Here is a 21156-nt window from a genome sequence, read left to right as displayed (position 1 = left end):
GAGTACATTTTTGGAGAAAGGGACATCAGTTGCACCACAGGTCAGGAGGAGGGTGCTTAGTACGATACATTTTTTTTTTCTTCAGTAAGCATTTTTTTGTGTTTTATACTTTTGGAATTTTGGTTCTTCATGTTGATTTTAAAATGACCTTTTTCATGTTTGAAATGTACTAAAGCGTTTTTTCCTCACAGCAGGTCAACTTGTGTGTGGTTGCAACATTACGATCCCATTGAGTACATTTTTGGAGAAAGGGACATCAGTTGCACCACAGGGCGGGAGGAGGGTGCCTAGTACGATACATTTTGTTTTCTTCGGTAAGCATTTTTTTGTGTTTTATACTTTTGGAATTTTGGTTCTTCATGTTGATTTTATAATGACCTTTTTCATGTTTGAAATGTACTAAAGCGTTTTTTCCTCACAGCAGGTCAACTTGTGTGTGGTTGCAACATTACGATCCCATTGAGTACATTTTTGGAGAAAGGGACATCAGTTGCACCACAGGTCAGGAGGAGGGTGCTTAGTACGATACATTTTTTTTTTCTTCAGTAAGCATTTTTTTGTGTTTTATACTTTTGGAATTTTGGTTCTTCATGTTGATTTTAAAATGACCTTTTTCATGTTTGAAATGTACTAAAGCGTTTTTTCCTCACAGCAGGTCAACTTGTGTGTGGTTGCAACATTACGATCCCATTGAGTACATTTTTGGAGAAAGGGACATCAGTTGCACCACAGGGCGGGAGGAGGGTGCCTAGTACGATACATTTTGTTTTCTTCGGTAAGCATTTTTTTGTGTTTTATACTTTTGGAATTTTGGTTCTTCATGTTGATTTTAAAATGACCTTTTTCATGTTTGAAATGTACTAAAGCGTTTTTTCCTCACAGCAGGTCAACTTGTGTGTGGTTGCAACATTACGATCCCATTGAGTACATTTTTGGAGAAAGGGACATCAGTTGCACCACAGGTCAGGAGGAGGGTGCTTAGTACGATACATTTTTTTTTTCTTCAGTAAGCATTTTTTTGTGTTTTATACTTTTGGAATTTTGGTTCTTCATGTTGATTTTAAAATGACCTTTTTCATGTTTGAAATGTACTAAAGCGTTTTTTCCTCACAGCAGGTCAACTTGTGTGTGGTTGCAACATTACGATCCCATTGAGTACATTTTTGGAGAAAGGGACATCAGTTGCACCACAGGTCAGGAGGAGGGTGCTTAGTACGATACATTTTTTTTTTCTTCAGTAAGCATTTTTTTGTGTTTTATACTTTTGGAATTTTGGTTCTTCATGTTGATTTTAAAATGACCTTTTTCATGTTTGAAATGTACTAAAGCGTTTTTTCCTCACAGCAGGTCAACTTGTGTGTGGTTGCAACATTACGATCCCATTGAGTACATTTTTGGAGAAAGGGACATCAGTTGCACCACAGGTCAGGAGGAGGGTGCTTAGTACGATACATTTTTTTTTTCTTCAGTAAGCATTTTTTTGTGTTTTATACTTTTGGAATTTTGGTTCTTCATGTTGATTTTAAAATGACCTTTTTCATGTTTGAAATGTACTAAAGCGTTTTTTCCTCACAGCAGGTCAACTTGTGTGTGGTTGCAACATTACGATCCCATTGAGTACATTTTTGGAGAAAGGGACATCAGTTGCACCACAGGTCAGGAGGAGGGTCCTTAGTACGATACATTTTTTTTTTTCTTCAGTAAGCATTTTTTTGTGTTTTATACTTTTGGAATTTTGGTTCTTCATGTTGATTTTAAAATGACCTTTTTCATGTTTGAAATGTACTAAAGCGTTTTTTCCTCACAGCAGGTCAACTTGTGTGTGGTTGCAACATTACGATCCCATTGAGTACATTTTTGGAGAAAGGGACATCAGTTGCACCACAGGGCGGGAGGAGGGTGCCTAGTACGATACATTTTGTTTTCTTCGGTAAGCATTTTTTTGTGTTTTATACTTTTGGAATTTTGGTTCTTCATGTTGATTTTAAAATGACCTTTTTCATGTTTGAAATGTACTAAAGCGTTTTTTCCTCACAGCAGGTCAACTTGTGTGTGGTTGCAACATTACGATCCCATTGAGTACATTTTTGGAGAAAGGGACATCAGTTGCAACACAGGTCAGGAGGAGGGTGCTTAGTACGATACATTTTTTTTTTCTTCAGTAAGCATTTTTTTGTGTTTTATACTTTTGGAATTTTGGTTCTTCATGTTGATTTTAAAATGACCTTTTTCATGTTTGAAATGTACTAAAGCGTTTTTTCCTCACAGCAGGTCAACTTGTGTGTGGTTGCAACATTACGATCCCATTGAGTACATTTTTGGAGAAAGGGACATCAGTTGCACCACAGGGCGGGAGGAGGGTGCCTAGTACGATACATTTTTTTTTCTTCGGTAAGCATTTTTTTGTGTTTTATACTTTTGGAATTTTGGTTCTTCATGTTGATTTTAAAATGACCTTTTTCATGTTCGAAATGTACTAAAGCGTTTTTTCCTCACAGCAGGTCAACTTGTGTGTGGTTGCAACATTACGATCCCATTGAGTACATATTTGGAGAAAGGGACATCAGTTGCACCACAGGGCGGGAGGAGGGTGCCTAGTCCGATACTTTTTTTTTCTTCAGTAAGCATTTTTTTTGTTTTATACTTTTGGAATTTTGGTTCTTCATGTTGATTTTAAAATGACCTTTTTCATGTTTGAAATGTACTAAAGCGTTTTTTCCTCACAGCAGGTCAACTTGTGTGTGGTTGCAACATTACGATCCCATTGAGTACATTTTTGGAGAAAGGGACATGAGTTGCACCACAGGGCGGGAGGAGGGTGCCTAGTACGATACTTTTTTTTTCTTCAGTAAGCATTTTTTTTGTTTTATACTTTTGGAATTTTGGTTCTTCATGTTGATTTTATAATGACCTTTTTCATGTTCGAAATGTACTAAAGCGTTTTTTCCTCACAACAGGTCAACTCGTGTGTGGTTGCAACATTACGATCCCGTTGAGTACATTTTTGGAGAAAGGGACATCTGTTGCACCACAGGGCGGGAGGATGGTGCCTAGTACGATACATTTTCATTCTTCGGTAAGCATTTTTTTTGTTTTATACTTTTGGAATTTTGGTTCTTCATGTTGATTTTAAAATGACCTTTTTCATGTTTGAAATGTACTAAAGCGTTTTTTCCTCACAGCAGTTCAACTTGTGTGTGGTTGCAACATTACGATCCCATTGAGTACATTTTTGGAGAAAGGGACATCAGTTGCACCACAGGGCGGGAGGAGGGTGCCTAGTACGATACATTTTGTTTTCTTCGGTAAGCATTTTTTTGTGTTTTATACTTTTGGAATTTTGGTTCTTCATGTTGATTTTAAAATGACCTTTTTCATGTTTGAAATGTACTAAAGCGTTTTTTCCTCACAGCAGGTCAACTTGTGTGTGGTTGCAACATTACGATCCCATTGAGTACATTTTTGGAGAAAGGGACATCAGTTGCACCACAGGGCGGGAGGAGGGTGCCTAGTACGATACTTTTTTTTCTTCGGTAAGCATTTTTTTTGTTTTATACTTTTATAATTTTGGTTCTTCATGTTGATTTTAAAATGACCTTTTTCATGTTTGAAATGTACTAAAGCGTTTTTTCCTCACAGCAGGTCAACTTGTGTGTGGTTGCAACATTACGATCCCATTGAGTACATTTTTGGAGAAAGGGACATCAGTTGCACCACAGGGCAGGAGGAGGGTGCTTAATACGATACATTTTTTTTTCTTCGGTAAGCATTTTTTTGTCTTTTATACTTTTGGAATTTTGGTTCTTCATGTTGATTTTAAAATGACCTTTTTCATGTTTGAAATGTACTAAAGCGTTTTTTCCTCACAGCAGGTCAACTTGTGTGTGGTTGCAACATTACGATCCCATTGAGTACATTTTTGGAGAAAGGGACATCAGTTGCACCACAGGTCAGGAGGAGGGTGCTTAGTACGATACATTTTTTTTTTCTTCAGTAAGCATTTTTTTGTGTTTTATACTTTTGGAATTTTGGTTCTTCATGTTGATTTTAAAATGACCTTTTTCATGTTTGAAATGTACTAAAGCGTTTTTTCCTCACAGCAGGTCAACTTGTGTGTGGTTGCAACATTACGATCCCATTGAGTACATTTTTGGAGATAGGGACATCAGTTGCACCACAGGGCGGGAGGAGGGTGCCTAGTACGATACATTTTTTTTTCTTCGGTAAGCATTTTTTTGTGTTTTATACTTTTGGAATTTTGGTTCTTCATGTTGATTTTAAAATGACCTTTTTCATGTTCGAAATGTACTAAAGCGTTTTTTCCTCACAGCAGGTCAACTTGTGTGTGGTTGCAACATTACGATCCCATTGAGTACATATTTGGAGAAAGGGACATCAGTTGCACCACAGGGCGGGAGGAGGGTGCCTAGTCCGATACTTTTTTTTTCTTCAGTAAGCATTTTTTTTGTTTTATACTTTTGGAATTTTGGTTCTTCATGTTGATTTTAAAATGACCTTTTTCATGTTTGAAATGTACTAAAGCGTTTTTTCCTCACAGCAGGTCAACTTGTGTGTGGTTGCAACATTACGATCCCATTGAGTACATATTTGGAGAAAGGGACATCAGTTGCACCACAGGGCGGGAGGAGGGTGCCTAGTCCGATACTTTTTTTTTCTTCAGTAAGCATTTTTTTTGTTTTATACTTTTGGAATTTTGGTTCTTCATGTTGATTTTAAAATGACCTTTTTCATGTTCGAAATGTACTAAAGCGTTTTTTCCTCACAACAGGTCAACTCGTGTGTGGTTGCAACATTACGATCCCGTTGAGTACATTTTTGGAGAAAGGGACATCTGTTGCACCACAGGGCGGGAGGATGGTGCCTAGTACGATACTTTTTTTTTCTTCGGTAAGCATTTTTTTGTGTTTTATACTTTTGGAATTTTGGTTCTTCATGTTGATTTTAAAATGACCTTTTTCATGTTTGAAATGTACTAAAGCGTTTTTTCCTCACAGCAGGTCAACTTGTGTGTGGTTGCAACATTACGATCCCATTGAGTACATATTTGGAGAAAGGGACATCAGTTGCACCACAGGGCGGGAGGAGGGTGCCTAGTCCGATACTTTTTTTTTCTTCAGTAAGCATTTTTTTTGTTTTATACTTTTGGAATTTTGGTTCTTCATGTTGATTTTAAAATGACCTTTTTCATGTTTGAAATGTACTAAAGCGTTTTTTCCTCACAGCAGGTCAACTTGTGTGTGGTTGCAACATTACGATCCCATTGAGTACATATTTGGAGAAAGGGACATCAGTTGCACCACAGGGCGGGAGGAGGGTGCCTAGTCCGATACTTTTTTTTTCTTCAGTAAGCATTTTTTTTGTTTTATACTTTTGGAATTTTGGTTCTTCATGTTGATTTTAAAATGACCTTTTTCATGTTTGAAATGTACTAAAGCGTTTTTTCCTCACAGCAGGTCAACTTGTGTGTGGTTGCAACATTACGATCCCATTGAGTACATATTTGGAGAAAGGGACATCAGTTGCACCACAGGGCGGGAGGAGGGTGCCTAGTCCGATACTTTTTTTTTCTTCAGTAAGCATTTTTTTGTGTTTTATACTTTTGGAATTTTGGTTCTTCATGTTGATTTTAAAATGACCTTTTTCATGTTTGAAATGTACTAAAGCGTTTTTTCCTCACAGCAGGTCAACTTGTGTGTGGTTGCAACATTACGATCCCATTGAGTACATATTTGGAGAAAGGGACATCAGTTGCACCACAGGGCGGGAGGAGGGTGCCTAGTCCGATACTTTTTTTTTCTTCAGTAAGCATTTTTTTTGTTTTATACTTTTGGAATTTTGGTTCTTCATGTTGATTTTAAAATGACCTTTTTCATGTTTGAAATGTACTAAAGCGTTTTTTCCTCACAGCAGGTCAACTTGTGTGTGGTTGCAACATTACGATCCCATTGAGTACATATTTGGAGAAAGGGACATCAGTTGCACCACAGGGCGGGAGGAGGGTGCCTAGTCCGATACTTTTTTTTTCTTCAGTAAGCATTTTTTTTGTTTTATACTTTTGGAATTTTGGTTCTTCATGTTGATTTTAAAATGACCTTTTTCATGTTCGAAATGTACTAAAGCGTTTTTTCCTCACAACAGGTCAACTCGTGTGTGGTTGCAACATTACGATCCCGTTGAGTACATTTTTGGAGAAAGGGACATCTGTTGCACCACAGGGCGGGAGGATGGTGCCTAGTACGATACATTTTCTTTCTTCGGTAAGCATTTTTTTGTGTTTTATACTTTTGGAATTTTGGTTCTTCATGTTGATTTTAAAATGACCTTTTTCATGTTTGAAATGTACTAAAGCGTTTTTTCCTCACAGCAGGTCAACTTGTGTGTGGTTGCAACATTACGATCCCATTGAGTACATTTTTGGAGAAAGGGACATCAGTTGCACCACAGGGCGGGAGGAGGGTGCCTAGTACGATACTTTTTTTTTTCTTCGATAAGCATTTTTTTGTGTTTTATACTTTTGGAATTTTGGTTCTTCATGTTGATTTTAAAATGACCTTTTTCATGTTTGAAATGTACTAAAGCGTTTTTTCCTCACAGCAGGTCAACTTGTGTGTGGTTGCAACATTACGATCCCATTGAGTACATTTTTGGAGAAAGGGACATCAGTTGCACCACAGGGCGGGAGGAGGGTGCCTAGTACGATACATTTTGTTTTCTTCGGTAAGCATTTTTTTGTGTTTTATACTTTTGGAATTTTGGTTCTTCATGTTGATTTTAAAATGACCTTTTTCATGTTTGAAATGTACTAAAGCGTTTTTTCCTCACAGCAGGTCAACTTGTGTGTGGTTGCAACATTACGATCCCATTGAGTACATTTTTGGAGAAAGGGACATCAGTTGCACCACAGGGCGGGAGGAGGGTGCCTAGTACGATACTTTTTTTTCTTCGGTAAGCATTTTTTTTGTTTTATACTTTTGGAATTTTGGTTCTTCATGTTGATTTTAATAGACCTTTTTCATGTTTGAAATGTACTAAAGCGTTTTTTCCTCACAGCAGGTCAACTTGTGTGTGGTTGCAACATTACGATCCCATTGAGTACATTTTTGGAGAAAGGGACATCAGTTGCACCACAGGGCGGGAGGAGGGTGCTTAATACGATACATTTTTTTTTCTTCGGTAAGCATTTTTTTGTCTTTTATACTTTTGGAATTTTGGTTCTTCATGTTGATTTTAAAATGACCTTTTTCATGTTTGAAATGTACTAAAGCGTTTTTTCCTCACAGCAGGTCAACTTGTGTGTGGTTGCAACATTACGATCCCATTGAGTACATTTTTGGAGAAAGGGACATCAGTTGCACCACAGGGCAGGAGGAGGGTGCTTAGTACGATACATTTTTTTTTTCTTCAGTAAGCATTTTTTTGTGTTTTATACTTTTGGAATTTTGGTTATTCATGTTAATTTTAAAATGACCTTTTTCATGTTTGAAATGTACTAAAGCGTTTTTTCCTCACAGCAGGTCAACTTGTGTGTGGTTGCAACATTACGATCCCATTGAGTACATTTTTGGAGAAAGGGACATCAGTTGCACCACAGGGCGGGAGGAGGGTGCCTAGCACGATACATTTTTTTTTCTTCGGTAAGCATTTTTTGTGTTTTATACTTTTGGAATTTTGGTTATTCATGTTGATTTTAAAATGAACTTTTTCATGTTTGAAATGTACTAAAGCGTTTTTTCCTCACAGCAGGTCAACTTGTGTGTGGTTGCAACATTACGATCCCATTGAGTACATTTTTGGAGAAAGGGACATCAGTTGCACCACAGGGCGGGAGGAGGGTGCCTAGTACGATACATTTTGTTTTCTTCGGTAAGCATTTTTTTGTGTTTTATACTTTTGGAATTTTGGTTCTTCATGTTGATTTTAAAATGACCTTTTTCATGTTTGAAATGTACTAAAGCGTTTTTTCCTCACAGCAGGTCAACTTGTGTGTGGTTGCAACATTACGATCCCATTGAGTACATTTTTGGAGAAAGGGACATCAGTTGCACCACAGGGCGGGAGGAGGGTGCCTAGTACGATACTTTTTTTCTTCGGTAAGCATTTTTTTTGTTTTATACTTTTGGAATTTTGGTTCTTCATGTTGATTTTAAAATGACCTTTTTCATGTTTGAAATGTACTAAAGCGTTTTTTCCTCACATCAGGTCAACTTGTGTGTGGTTGCTACATTACGATCCCATTGAGTACATTTTTGGAGAAAGGGACATCAGTTGCACCACAGGGCGGGAGGAGGGTGCGTAATACGATACATTTTTTTTTCTTCGGTAAGCATTTTTTTGTCTTTTATACTTTTGGAATTTTGGTTCTTCATGTTGATTTTAAAATGACCTTTTTCATGTTTGAAATGTACTAAAGCGTTTTTTCCTCACAGCAGGTCAACTTGTGTGTGGTTGCAACATTACGATCCCATTGAGTACATTTTTGGAGAAAGGGACATCAGTTGCACCACAGGGCAGGAGGAGGGTGCTTAGTACGATACATTTTTTTTTTTCTTCAGTAAGCATTTTTTTGTGTTTTATACTTTTGGAATTTTGGTTATTCATGTTGATTTTAAAATGACCTTTTTCATGTTTGAAATGTACTAAAGCGTTTTTTCCTCACAGCAGGTCAACTTGTGTGTGGTTGCAACATTACGATCCCATTGAGTACATTTTTGGAGAAAGGGACATCAGTTGCACCACAGGGCGGGAGGAGGGTGCCTAGTACGATACATTTTTTTTTTTCTTCGGTAAGCATTTTTTTGTGTTTTATACTTTTGGAATTTTGGTTATTCATGTTGATTTTAAAATGAACTTTTTCATGTTTGAAATGTACTAAAGCGTTTTTTCCTCACAGCAGGTCAACTTGTGTGTGGTTGCAACATTACGATCCCATTGAGTACATTTTTGGAGAAAGGGACATCAGTTGCACCACAGGGCGGGAGGAGGGTGCCTAGTACGATACATTTTTTTTTCTTCGGTAAGCATTTTTTGTGTTTTATACTTTTGGAATTTTGGTTCTTCATGTTGATTTTAAAATGACCTTTTTCATGTTTGAAATGTACTAAAGCGTTTTTTCCTCACATCAGGTCAACTTGTGTGTGGTTGCAACATTACGATCCCATTGAGTACATTTTTGGAGAAAGGGACATCAGTTGCACCACAGGGCGGGAGGAGGGTGCCTAGTACGATACATTTTTTTTTCTTCGGTAAGCATTTTTTTGTGTTTTATACTTTTGGAATTTTGGTTCTTCATGTTGATTTTAAAATGACCTTTTTCATGTTTGAAATGTACTAAAGCGTTTTTCCCTCACAGCAGGTCAACTTGTGTGTGGTTGCAACATTACGATCCCATTGAGTACATTTTTGGAGAAAGGGACATCAGTTGCACCACAGGGCGGGAGGAGGGTCCCTAGTACGATATTTTTTTTTTCTTCGGTAAGCATTTTTTTTGTTTTATACTTTTGGAATTTTGGTTCTTCATGTTGATTTTAAAATGACCTTTTTCATGTTTGAAATGTACTAAAGCGTTTTTTCCTCACAGCAGGTCAATTGTGTGTGGTTGCAACATTACGATCCCATTGAGTACATTTTTGGAGAAAGGGACATCAGTTGCACCACAGGGCGGGAGGAGGGTGCCTAGTACGATACATTTTGTTTACTTCGGTAAGCATTTTTTTGTGTTTTATACTTTTGGAATTTGGGTTATTCATGTTGATTTTAAAATGACCTTTTTCATGTTTGAAATGTACTAAAGCGTTTTTTCCTCACAGCAGGTCAACTTGTGTGTGGTTGCAACATTACGATCCCATTGAGTACATTTTTGGAGAAAGGGACATCAGTTGCACCACAGGGCGGGAGGAGGGTGCCTAGTACGATACATTTTTTTTTCTTCGGTAAGCATCTTTTTGTGTTTTATAGTTTTGGAATTTTGGTTATTCATGTTGATTTTAAAATGAACTTTTTCATGTTTGAAATGTACTAAAGCGTTTTTTCCTCACAGCAGGTCAACTTGTGTGTGGTTGCAAAATTACGATCCCATTGAGTACATTTTTGGAGAAAGGGACATCAGTTGCACCACAGGGCGGGAGGAGGGTGCCTAGTACGATACATATTGTTTTCTTCGGTAAGCATTTTTGGGTGTTTTATACTTTTGGAATTTTGGTTCTTCATGTTGATTTTAAAATGACCTTTTTCATGTTCGAAATGTACTAAAGCGTTTTTTCCTCACAGCAGGTCAACTTGTGTGTGGTTGCAACATTACGATCCCATTGAGTACATTTTTGGAGAAAGGGACATCAGTTGCACCACAGGGCGGGAGGAGGGTGCCTAGTACGAAAAGCATTTTTTTGTGTTTTATACGTTTGGAATTTTGGTTCTTCATGTTGATTTTAAAATGACCTTTTTCATGTTTGAAATGTACTAAAGCGTTTTTTCCTCACAGCAGGTCAACTTGTGTGTGGTTGCAACATTACGATCCCATTGAGAACATTTTTGGAGAAAGGGACATCAGTTGCACCACAGGGCGGGAGGAGGGTGCCTAGTACGATACATTTTGTTTTCTTCGGTAAGCATTTTTTTTGTTTTATACTTTTGGATTTTTGGTTCTTCATGTTGATTTTAAAATGACCTTTTTCATGTTTGAAATGTACTAAAGCGTTTTTTCCTCACAGCAGGTCAACTTGTGTGTGGTTGCAACATTACGATCCCATTGAGTACATTTTTGGAGAAAGGGACATCAGTTGCACCACAGGGCGGGAGGAGGGTGCCTAGTACGATACATTTTGTTTACTTCGGTAAGCATTTTTTTGTTTTTATACTTTTGGAATTTTGGTTCTTCATGTTGATTTTAAAATGACCTTTTTCATGTTCGAAATGTACTAAAGCGTTTTTTCCTCACAGCAGGTCAGCTTGTGTGTGGTTGCAACATTACGATCCCATTGAGTACATTTTTGGAGAAAGGGACATCAGTTGCACCACAGGGCGGGAGGAGGATGCCTAGTACGATACTTTTTTTTTCTTCGGTAAGCATTTTTTTGTGTTTTATACATATGGAATTTTGGTTCTTCATGTTGATTTTAAAATGACCTTTTTCATGTTTGAAATGTACTAAAGCGTTTTTTCCTCTCAGCAGGTCAACTTGTGTGTGGTTGCAATATTACGATCCCATTGAGTACATTTTTGGAGAAAGGGACATCAGTTGCACCACAGGGCGGGAGGAGGGTGCCTAGTACGATACATATTGTTTTCTTCGGTAAGCATTTTTGTGTGTTTTATACTTTTGGAATTTTGGTTCTTCATGTTGATTTTAAAATGACCTTTTTCATGTTTGAAATGTACTAAAGCGTTTTTTCCTCACAGCAGGTCAACTTGTGTGTGGTTGCAACATTACGGTCCCATTGAGTACATTTTTGGAGAAAGGGACATCAGTTGCACCACAGGGCGGGAGGAGGGTGCCTAGTACGATACATATTGTTTTCTTCGGTAAGCATTTTTTTGTGTTTTATACTTTTGGAATTTTGGTTCTTCATGTTGATTTTAAAATGACCTTTTTCATGTTTGAAATGTACTAAAGCGTTTTTTCCTCACAGCAGGTCAACTTGTGTGTGGTTGCAAAATTACGATCCCATTGAGTACATTTTTGGAGAAAGGGACATCAGTTGCACCACAGGGCGGGAGGAGGGTGCCTAGTACGATACATTTTTTTTTCTTCGGTAAGCATTTTTTTGTGTTTTATACTTTTGGAATTTTGGTTCTTCATGTTGATTTTAAAATGACCTTTTTCATGTTTGAAATGTACTAAAGCGTTTTTTCCTCACAGCAGGTCAACTTGTGTGTGGTTGCAACATTACGATCCCATTGAGTACATTTTTGGAGAAAGGGACATCAGTTGCACCACAGGGCGGGAGGAGGGTGCCTAGTACGATATTTTTTTTTTCTTCGGTAAGCATTTTTTTGTTTTATACTTTTGGAATTTTGGTTCTTCATGTTGATTTTAAAATGACCTTTTTCATGTTTGAAATGTACTACAGCGTTTTTTCCTCACAGCAGGTCAACTTGTGTGTGGTTGCAACATTACGATCCCATTGAGTACATTTTTGGAGAAAGGGACATCAGTTGCACCACAGGGCGGGAGGAGGGTGCCTAGTACGATATTTTTTTTTTCTTCGGTAAGCATTTTTTTTGTTTTATACTTTTGGAATTTTGGTTCTTCATGTTGATTTTAAAATGACCTTTTTCATGTTTGAAATGTACTAAAGCGTTTTTTCCTCACAGCAGGTCAATTGTGTGTGGTTGCAACATTACGATCCCATTGAGTACATTTTTGGAGAAAGGGACATCAGTTGCACCACAGGGCGGGAGGAGGGTGCCTAGTACGATACATATTGTTTTCTTCGGTAAGCATTTTTGTGTGTTTTATACTTTTGGAATTTTGGTTCTTCATGTTGATTTTAAAATGACCTTTTTCATGTTTGAAATGTACTAAAGCGTTTTTTCCTCACAGCAGGTCAACTTGTGTGTGGTTGCAACATTACGGTCCCATTGAGTACATTTTTGGAGAAAGGGACATCAGTTGCACCACAGGGCGGGAGGAGGGTGCCTAGTACGATACATATTGTTTTCTTCGGTAAGCATTTTTTTGTGTTTTATACTTTTGGAATTTTGGTTCTTCATGTTGATTTTAAAATGACCTTTTTCATGTTTGAAATGTACTAAAGCGTTTTTTCCTCACAGCAGGTCAACTTGTGTGTGGTTGCAACATTACGATCCCATTGAGTACATTTTTGGAGAAAGGGACATCAGTTGCACCACAGGGCGGGAGGAGGGTGCCTAGTACGATACTTTTTTTTCTTCGGTAAGCATTTTTTTTGTTTTATACTTTTGGAATTTTGGTTCTTCATGTTGATTTTAAAATGACCTTTTTCATGTTTGAAATGTACTAAAGCGTTTTTTCCTCACAGCAGGTCAACTTGTGTGTGGTTGCAACATTACGATCCCATTGAGTACATTTTTGGAGAAAGGGACATCAGTTGCACCACAGGGCAGGAGGAGGGTGCTTAATACGATACATTTTTTTTTCTTCGGTAAGCATTTTTTTGTGTTTTATACTTTTGGAATTTTGGTTCTTCATGTTGATTTTAAAATGACCGTTTTCATGTTTGAAATGTACTAAAGCGTTTTTTCCTCACAGCAGGTCAACTTGTGTGTGCTTGCAACATTACGATCCCATTGAGTACATTTTTGGAGAAAGGGACATCAGTTGCACCACAGGGCAGGAGGAGGGTGCTTAGTACGATACATTTTTTTTTCTTCAGTAAGCATTTTTTTGTGTTTTATACTTTTGGAATTTTGGTTATTCATGTTGATTTTAAAATGACCCTTTTCATGTTTGAAATGTACTAAAGTGTTTTTTCCTCACAGCAGGTCAACTTGTGTGTGGTTGCAACATTACGATCCCATTGAGTACATTTTTGGAGAAAGGGACATCAGTTGCACCACAGGGCGGGAGGAGGGTGCCTAGTACGATACATTTTTTTTTCTTCGGTAAGCATTTTTTTGTGTTTTATACTTTTGGAATTTTGGTTATTCATGTTGATTTTAAAATGAACTTTTTCATGTTTGAAATGTACTAAAGCGTTTTTTCCTCACAGCAGGTCAACTTGTGTGTGGTTGCAACATTACGATCCCATTGAGTACATTTTTGGAGAAAGGGACATCAGTTGCACCACAGGGCGGGAGGAGGGTGCCTAGTACGATACATTTTTTTTTCTTCGGTAAGCATTTTTTTGTGCTTTATACTTTTGGAATTTTGGTTCTTCATGTTGATTTTAAAATGACCTTTTTCATGTTTGAAATGTACTAAAGCGTTTTTTCCTCACAGCAGGTCAACTTGTGTGTGGTTGCAACATTACGATCCCATTGAGTACATTTTTGGAGAAAGGGACATCAGTTGCACCACAGGGCGGGAGGAGGGTGCCTAGTACGATATTTTTTTTTTCTTTGGTAAGCATTTTTTTGTTTTATACTTTTGGAATTTTGGTTCTTCATGTTGATTTTAAAATGACCTTTTTCATGTTTGAAATATACTACAGCGTTTTTTCCTCACAGCAGGTCAACTTGTGTGTGGTTGCAACATTACGATCCCATTGAGTACATTTTTGGAGAAAGGGACATCAGTTGCACCACAGGGCGGGAGGAGGGTGCCTAGTACGATACATTTTGTTTACTTCGGTAAGCATTTTTTTGTGTTTTATACTTTTGGAATTTTGGTTCTTCATGTTGATTTTAAAATGACCTTTTTCATGTTCGAAATGTACTAAAGTGTTTTTTGCTCACAGCAGGTCAACTTGTGTGTGGTTGCAACATTACGATCCCATTGAGTACATTTTTGAAGAAAGGGACATCAGTTGCACCACAGGGCAGGAGGAGGGTGCTTAGTACGATACATTTTTTTTTCTTCAGTAAGCATTTTTTTGTGTTTTATACTTTTGGAATTTTGGTTATTCATGTTGATTTTAAAATGACCTTTTTCATGTTTGAAATGTACTAAAGCGTTTTTTCCTCACAGCAGGTCAACTTGTGTGTGGTTGCAACATTACGATCCCATTGAGTACATTTTTGGAGAAAGGGACATCAGTTGCACCACAGGGCGGGAGGAGGGTGCCTAGTACGATACATTTTTTTTTCTTCGGTAAGCATTTTTTTGTGTTTTATACTTTTGGAATTTTGGTTATTCATGTTGATTTTAAAATGAACTTTTTCATGTTTGAAATGTACTAAAGCGTTTTTTCCTCACAGCAGGTCAACTTGTGTGTGGTTGCAACATTACGATCCCATTGAGTACATTTTTGGAGAAAGGGACATCAGTTGCACCACAGGGCGGGAGGAGGGTGCCTAGTACGATATTTTTTTTTTCTTCGGTAAGCATTTTTGTGTGTTTTATACTTTTGGAATTTTGGTTCTTCATGTTGATTTTAAAATGACCTTTTTCATGTTTGAAATGTACTAAAGCGTTTTTTCCTCACAGCAGGTCAACTTGTGTGTGGTTGCAACATTACGATCCCATTGAGTACATTTTTGGAGAAAGGGACATCAGTTGCACCACAGGGCGGGAGGAGGGTGCCTAGTACGATACATTTTGTTTACTTCGGAAAGCATTTTTTTGTGTTTTATACTTTTGGAATTTTGGTTCTTCATGTTGATTTTAAAATGACCTTTTTCATGTTCGAAATGTACTAAAGCGTTTTTTCCTCACAGCAGGTCAACTTGTGTGTGGTTGCAACATTACGATCCCATTGAGTACATTTTTGGAGAAAGGGACATCAGTTGCACCACAGGGCGGGAGGAGGGTGCCTAGTACGATATTTTTTTTTTCTTCGGTAAGCATTTTTTTTGTTTTACACTTTTGGAATTTTGTTTCTTCATGTTGATTTTAAAATGACCTTTTTCATGTTTGAAATGTACTAAAGCGTTTTTTCCTCACAGCAGGTCAACTTGTGTGTGGTTGCAACATTACGATCCCATTGAGTACATTTTTGGAGAAAGGGACATCAGTTGCACCACAGGGCGGGAGGAGGGTGCCTAGTACGATACATTTTGTTTACTTCGGAAAGCATTTTTTTGTGTTTTATACTTTTGGAATTTTGGTTCTTCATGTTGATTTTAAAATGACCTTTTTCATGTTCGAAATGTACTAAAGCGTTTTTTCCTCACAGCAGGTCAACTTGTGTGTGGTTGCAACATTACGATCCCATTGAGTACATTTTTGGAGAAAGGGACATCAGTTGCACCACAGGGCGGGAGGAGGGTGCCTAGTACGATATTTTTTTTTTCTTCGGTAAGCATTTTTTTTGTTTTACACTTTTGGAATTTTGTTTCTTCATGTTGATTTTAAAATGACCTTTTTCATGTTTGAAATGTACTAAAGCGTTTTTTCCTCACAGCAGGTCAACTTGTGTGTGGTTGCAACATTACGATCCCATTGAGTACATTTTTGGAGAAAGGGACATCAGTTGCACCACAGGGCGGGAGGAGGGTGCCTAGTACGATACATTTTGTTTACTTCGGTAAGCATTTTTTTGTGTTTTATACTTTTGGAATTTTGGTTCTTCATGTTGATTTTAAAATGACCTTTTTCATGTTTGAAATGTACTAAAGCGTTTTTTCCTCACAGCAGGTCAACTTGTGTGTGGTTGCAACATTACGATCCCATTGAGTACACTTTTGGAGAAAGGGACATCAGTTGCACCACAGGGCGGGAGGAGGGTGCCTAGTACGATATTTTTTTTTCTTCGGTAAGCATTTTTTTGTGTTTTATACTTTTGGAATTTTGGTTCTTCATGTTGATTTTAAAATGACCTTTTTCATGTTTGAAATGTACTAAAGCGTTTTTTCCTCACAGCAGGTCAACTTGTGTGTGGTTGCAACATTACGATCCCATTGAGTACATTTTTCGAGAAAGGGACATCAGTTGCACCACAGGGCGGGAGGAGGGTGCCTAGTACGATACATATTGTTTTCTTCGGTAAGCATTTTTTTGTGTTTTATACTTTTGGAATTTTGGTTCTTCATGTTGATTTTAAAATGACCTTTTTCATGTTTGAAATGTACTAAAGCGTTTTTTCCTCACAGCAGGTCAACTTGTGTGTGCTTGCAACATTACGATCCCATTGAGTACATTTTTGGAGAAAGGGACATCAGTTGCACCACAGGGCGGGAGGAGGGTGCCTAGTACGATACATTTTGTTTTCTTCGGTAAGCATTTTTTTGTGTTTTATACTTTTCGAATTTTGGTTCTTCATGTTGATTTTAAAATGACCTTTTTCATGTTTGAAATGTACTAAAGCGTTTTTTCCTCTCAGCAGGTCAACTTGTGTGTGGTTGCAACATTACGATCCCATTGAGTACATTTTTGGAGAAAGGGACATCAGTTGCACCACAGGGCGGGAGGAGGGTGCCTAGTACGATACATATTGTTTTCTTCGGTAAGCATTTTTGTGTGTTTTATACTTTTGGAATTTTGGTTCTTCATGTTGATTTTAAAATGACCTTTTTCATGTTTGAAATGTACTAAAGCGTTTTTTCCTCACAGCAGGTCAACTTGTGTGTGGTTGCAACATTACGATCCCATTGAGTACATTTTTGGAGAAAGGGACATCAGTTGCACCACAGGGCGGGAGGAGGGTGCCTAGTACGATACATTTTGTTTTCTTCGGTAAGCATTTTTTTGTGTTTTATACTTTTGGAATTTTGGTTCTTCATGTTGATTTTAAAATGACCTTTTTCATGTTTGAAATGTACTAAAGCGTTTTTTCCTCACAGCAGGTCAACTTGTGTGTGGTTGCAACATTACGATCCCATTGAGTACATTTTTGGAGAAAGGGACATCAGTTGCACCACAGCGCGGGAGGAGGGTGCCTAGTACGATACATTTTGTTTTCTTCGGTAAGCATTTTTTTGTGTTTTATACTTTTGGAATTTTGGTTCTTCATGTTGATTTTAAAATGACCTTTTTCATGTTTGAAATGTACTAAAGCGTTTTTTCCTCACAGCAGGTCAACTTGTGTGTGGTTGCAACATTACGATCCCATTGAGTACATTTTTGGAGAAAGGGACATCAGTTGCACCACAGGGCGGGAGGAGGGTGCCTAGTACGATACATTTTTTTTTTTCTTCGGTAAGCATTTTTTTGTGTTTTATACTTTTGGAATTTTGGTTCTTCATGTTGATTTTAAAATGACCTTTTTCATGTTTGAAATGTACTAAAGCGTTTTTTCCTCACAGCAGGTCAACTTGTGTGTGGTTGCAACATTACGATCCCATTGAGTACATTTTTGGAGAAAGGGACATCAGTTGCACCACAGGGCGGGAGGAGGGTGCCTAGTACGATACATTTTGTTTTCTTCGGTAATCATTTTTTTGTGTTTCATACTTTTGGAATTTTGGTTCTTCATGTTGATTTTAAAATGACCTTTTTCATGTTTGAAATGTACTAAAGCGTTTTTTCCTCACAGCAGGTCAACTTGTGTGTGGTTGCAACATTACGATCCCATTGAGTACATTTTTGGAGAAAGGGACATCAGTTGCACCACAGGGCGGGAGGAGGGTGCCTAGTACGATACTTTTTTTTTCTTCGGTAAGCATTTTTTTTGTTTTATACTTTTGGAATTTTGGTTCTTCATGTTGATTTTAAAATGACCTTTTTCATGTTTGAAATGTACTAAAGCGTTTTTTCCTCACAGCAGGTCAACTTGTGTGTGGTTGCAACATTACGATCCCATTGAGTACATTTTTGGAGAAAGGGACATCAGTTGCACCACAGGGCGGGAGGAGGGTGCCTAGTACGATACATTTTTTTTTCTTCGGTAAGCATTTTTTTGTGTTTTATACTTTTCGAATTTTGGTTCTTCATGTTGATTTTAAAATGACCTTTTTCATGTTTGAAATGTACTAAAGCGTTTTTTCCTCACAGCAGGTCAACTTGTGTGTGGTTGCAACATTACGATCCCATTGAGTACATTTTTGGAGAAAGGGACTTCAGTTGCACCACAGGGCGGGAGGAGGGTGCCTAGTATGATACATTTTGTTTTCTTCGGTAAGCATTTTTTTGTGTTTTATACTTTTGGAATTTTGGTTCTTCATGTTGATTTTAAAATGACCTTTTTCATGTTTGAAATGTACTAAAGCGTTTTTTCCTCACAGCAGGTCAACTTGTGTGTGGTTGCAAAATTACGATCCCATTGAGTACATTTTTGGAGAAAGGGACATCAGTTGCACCACAGAGCGGGAGGAGGGTGCCTAGTACGATACTTTTTTTTTTCTTCGGTAAGCATTTTTTTTGTTTTATACTTTTGGAATTTTGGTTCTTCATGTTGATTTTAAAATGACCTTTTTCATGTTTGAAATGTACTAAAGCGTTTTTTCCTCACAGCAGGTCAACTTGTGTGTGGTTGCAACATTACGATCCCATTGAGTACATTTTTGGAGAAAGGGACATCAGTTGCACCACAGGGCGGGAGGAGGGTGCCTAGTACGATACATTTTTTTTTCTTCGGTAAGCATTTTTTTGTGTTTTATACTTTTGGAATTTTGGTTCTTCATGTTGATTTTAAAATGACCTTTTTCATGTTTGAAATGTACTAAAGCGTTTTTTCCTCACAGCAGGTCAACTTGTGTGTGGTTGCAACATTACGATCCCATTGAGTACATTTTTGGAGAAAGGGACATCAGTTGCACCACAGGGCGGGAGGAGGGTGCCTAGTACGATACATTTTTTTTTCTTCGGTAAGCATTTTTTTGTGTTTTATACTTTTGGAATTTTGGTTCTTCATGTTGATTTTAAAATGACCTTTTTCATGTTTGAAATGTACTAAAGCGTTTTTTCCTCACAGCAGGTCAGGTTGTGTGTGGTTGCAACATTACGATCCCATTGAGTACATTTTTGGAGAAAGGGACATCAGTTGCACCACAGGGCGGGAGGAGGGTGCCTAGTACGATACATTTTTGTTTCCTCGGTAAGCATTTTTTTGTGTTTTATACTTTTGGAATTTTGGTTCTTCATGTTGATTTTAAAATGACCTTTTTCATGTTTGAAATGTACTAAAGCGTTTTTTCCTCACAGCAGGTCAACTTGTGTGTGGTTGCAACATTACGATCCCATTGAGTACATTTTTGGAGAAAGGGACATCAGTTGCACCACAGGGCGGGAGGAGGGTGCCTAGTACGATACATTTTTTTTTCTTCGGTAAGCATTTTTTTGTGTTTTATACTTTTGGAATTTTGGTTCTTCATGTTGATTTTAAAATGACCTTTTTCATGTTTGAAATGTACTAAAGCGTTTTTTCCTCACAGCAGGTCAACTTGTGTGTGGTTGCAACATTACGATCCCATTGAGTACATTTTTGGAGAAAGGGACATCAGTTGCACCACAGGGCGGGAGGAGGGTGCCTAGTACGATACATTTTGTTTTCTTCGGTAAGCATTTTTTTTGTGTTTTATACTTTTGGAATTTTGGTTCTTCATGTTGATTTTAAAATGACCTTTTTCATGTTTGAAATGTACTAAAGCGTTTTTTCCTCACAGCAGGTCAACTTGTGTGTGGTTGCAACATTACGATCCCATTGAGTACATTTTTGGAGAAAGGGACATCAGTTGCACCACAGGGCGGGAGGAGGGTGCCTAGTACGATACATTTTTTTTTCTTCGGTAAGCATTTTTTTGTGTTTTATACTTTTGGAATTTTGGTTCTTCATGTTGATTTTAAAATGACCTTTTTCATGTTTGAAATGTACTAAAGCGTTTTTTCCTCACAGCAGGTCAACTTGTGTGTGGTTGCAATATTACGATCCCATTGAGTACATTTTTGGAGAAAGGGACATCAGTTGCACCACAGGGCGGGAGGAGGGTGCCTAGTACGATACATATTGTTTTCTTCGGTAAGCATTTTTTTTTTGTTTTATACTTTTGGAATTTTGGTTCTTCATGTTGATTTTAAAATGACCTTTTTCATGTTTGAAATGTACTAAAGCGTTTTTTCCTCACAGCAGGTCAACTTGTGTGTGGTTGCAACATTACGATCCCATTGAGTACACTTTTGGAGAAAGGGACATCAGTTGCACCACAGGGCGGGAGGAGGGTGCCTAGTACGATACATTTTTTTTTCTTCGGTAAGCATTTTTTTGTGTTGTATACTTTTGGAATTTTGGTTCTTCATGTTGATTTTAAAATGACCTTTTTCATGTTTGAAATGTACTAAAGCGTTTTTTCCTCACAGCAGGTCAACTTGTGTGTGCTTGCAACATTACGATCCCATTGAGTACATTTTTGGAGAAAGGGACATCAGTTGCACCACAGGGCGGGAGGAGGGTGCCTAGTACGATACTTTTTTTTTCTTCAGTAAGCATTTTTTTTGTTTTATACTTTTGGAATTTTGGTTCTTCATGTTGATTTTAAAATGACCTTTTTCATGTTTGAAATGTACTAAAGCGTTTTTTCCTCACAGCAGGTCAACTTGTGTGTGGTTGCAACATTACGATCCCATTGAGTACATTTTTGGAGAAAGGGACATCAGTTGCACCACAGGGCGGGAGGAGGGTGCCTAGT

Source organism: Schistocerca nitens, chromosome 9, assembly GCF_023898315.1.
Source record: "Schistocerca nitens isolate TAMUIC-IGC-003100 chromosome 9, iqSchNite1.1, whole genome shotgun sequence".
Lineage (NCBI taxonomy): Eukaryota > Metazoa > Arthropoda > Insecta > Orthoptera > Acrididae > Schistocerca > Schistocerca nitens.
Note: the sequence above shows the minus strand (reverse complement) of the source record.